This window comes from Silene latifolia, chromosome 1 (assembly GCF_048544455.1).
Source record: "Silene latifolia isolate original U9 population chromosome 1, ASM4854445v1, whole genome shotgun sequence".
Taxonomy (NCBI): domain Eukaryota; kingdom Viridiplantae; phylum Streptophyta; class Magnoliopsida; order Caryophyllales; family Caryophyllaceae; genus Silene; species Silene latifolia.
In genome coordinates, this window is record NC_133526.1 from 148,087,935 (window position 1) to 148,090,060 (window position 2,126).

General features: G+C 39.4%; 1 non-coding gene across 1 annotated transcript; it reads right to left on the reverse strand.

Moving 5' to 3' along the window:
- Positions 1–1,701: 1,701 nt before the first annotated feature.
- On the reverse strand, positions 1,702–1,810 carry LOC141622426 (small nucleolar RNA R71). The gene has a single exon (XR_012532965.1). It is a non-coding gene; the product is annotated as a small nucleolar RNA R71 (small nucleolar RNA).
- Positions 1,811–2,126: the final 316 nt, after the last annotated feature.

The following is a 2,126-nucleotide window of genomic DNA, read 5'->3' on the forward strand; positions in this document are numbered from 1 at the left end:
ATTGTAGGAATGAATGGAAGTAAGCTAAATCGAGCCTAAATCGTCCTCCGGAGGCAACTTCAGGGAAGCTTGGAAGAAGGAGGTTCGTACTCACTCACCTTGGGATGCGTGCATTGGGAGTGAGGAGCTGTTTTTGAAGAAAAGAAGTGTTTCTGCACAGCACCATCAGTCGATCGACTATGCTGTAAAGTCGATCGACCACTGAAGTTCATCAGACGCTACTGGATTGCTACCATCAGTCGATCGACCATGCTGACCGGTCGATCGACTAGTCTGCGAGCTGAGATTTATTTCTTCGTGTTAGACTTTTAAAAGCCCAACTTGTAACTAACTTTTGGCATCTTTTTATCAGAAAAACGCAGCAATTATTAGGTTATGCTTTTCATTATTGAAGAACTCAGTTTTTTAGATCTAGTTTTGGGGAGACGGAGAACCTCGAATCGGATTACGTTGTTCATCTTAGTAAGTTTTATGCAAGTTTCCTCTTGTTTTAATTCTTGTTATTTCAATTCTTGTTCTACCAATTTAATTCCAGAAATTCATCTTTTGTCTTTTGTCTTTTATTTAAATTCAATCATGTCAATCTTGTTCTTTGTTATCAATTTAGCAATTATGTTAGTTTTAGTCATGCGTAGCTAATTGTTTTGATTGGGAACGAGGTGAGCCATGGCATAAATTAGGATTGTTTGTTAGCATGAATTCTTCCGCATCGATCTTGTTGTCTTTTGATAAGCCTTTTTACTAGATTGAAAGATTAGTAATTAAAATTATCATTAGATTGGAATTTCTCTTGAGTGAAAGCTTTGAGAAATTTCGGGGAATTAGAAGACCGCAAGGTTAATTTGAGCATAGATCGAAAGGCTTGCTTATACCCCCTGAGACCGTATTATAGGATTTCTGCTACCTTATTGTCCTGACCATTGCCATGGTGAACCGAATTTCCCGATCCTCTTTTTATCTTGTTGAGAAATTTCATTTTAGCAATTAGTCAATTTAGTCAACCAATCTCAAAACCCCCCAATTAATTGTTACTTTTATAGACTGAAAAATAGCAAACAAAATCAACCTTGTCTCTCTGTGGTTCGACCCTTACTATCACTAACTATAGTTTTAGTTTGGAATTATAAATTTAATTTTGATACAAAACGACGGTATCAAATTTTGGCGCCGTTGCCGGGGAGACGGTGTAATTCTGTTTGCTTTATTTTAGTTTATCTTTCTTGTCTCAAGGAACTTTGGTTCCTTGAGGCCTTTGCTTCTAGTTTTGCTTTTGCACAGTTAGAAGACATGTTTTTGAGAGGAAGACTTGAGTACTCTCATTTTGGCAATTATGGCTACAATATATGATAATCTTCAGCCGAAGGAGCACCACCTTCCAAAGGGGCACCAGTTACCTACCCCTACTACGGGTAACTTCGAATTTCGTTCCTCTTATATTTATTTAGTGGAGCGAAATCAGTTTGCTGGTCTACCAGATGAGGAACCCTTGAAGCATATGGAGATTTTCACGGACTCTTTTTCCCATACCTATACCAGCTGGGGTGACTCAGGATGAAGTAAAGGGGTTGATGTTCTTATACTCCTTGAAAGATTCGGCGCGAGATTGGTACCGCTACCTTGATAGGGTAGTAGCTGGAGTCACTGATTGGACATCTCTAGCATTAGCCTTCTACAAAAAGTATTTCCCACTTGCAAAGACTGATGCCTTGAGAAGTAAAATCGCTAATTTCCAGCAAGGAAATGATGAAGAATTTTGTGAAGCATGGGGACATTTCAAGAACTTGGTTCGGTCCGTCCCTCACCACGGTTTTCAGCAGTGGTACCTCTGCAACATATTCTATAATGCTCTATATGATGATTACAAGGTCATCTTGGATGCAGCTGCTAATGGTAGGTTCCAAAACAATACCGGTCAAAATAAAGGTTGGAACACTATTGAGGAGATGGCAATCCATAGAGCCGAGTTTGGAAGTTCACGTGGGAAGTCACGAAAGCAAAGTGATGAAATGAGTACCGTTGTGACACTCATTACTTCTATCACTACTCGTCTCGAGAAGCTTGAGACGACTGAAGCTTCTAAGGAGAGAGTTGAAATTCCCGTTCATAACTCAAATGAGATCGAGGAA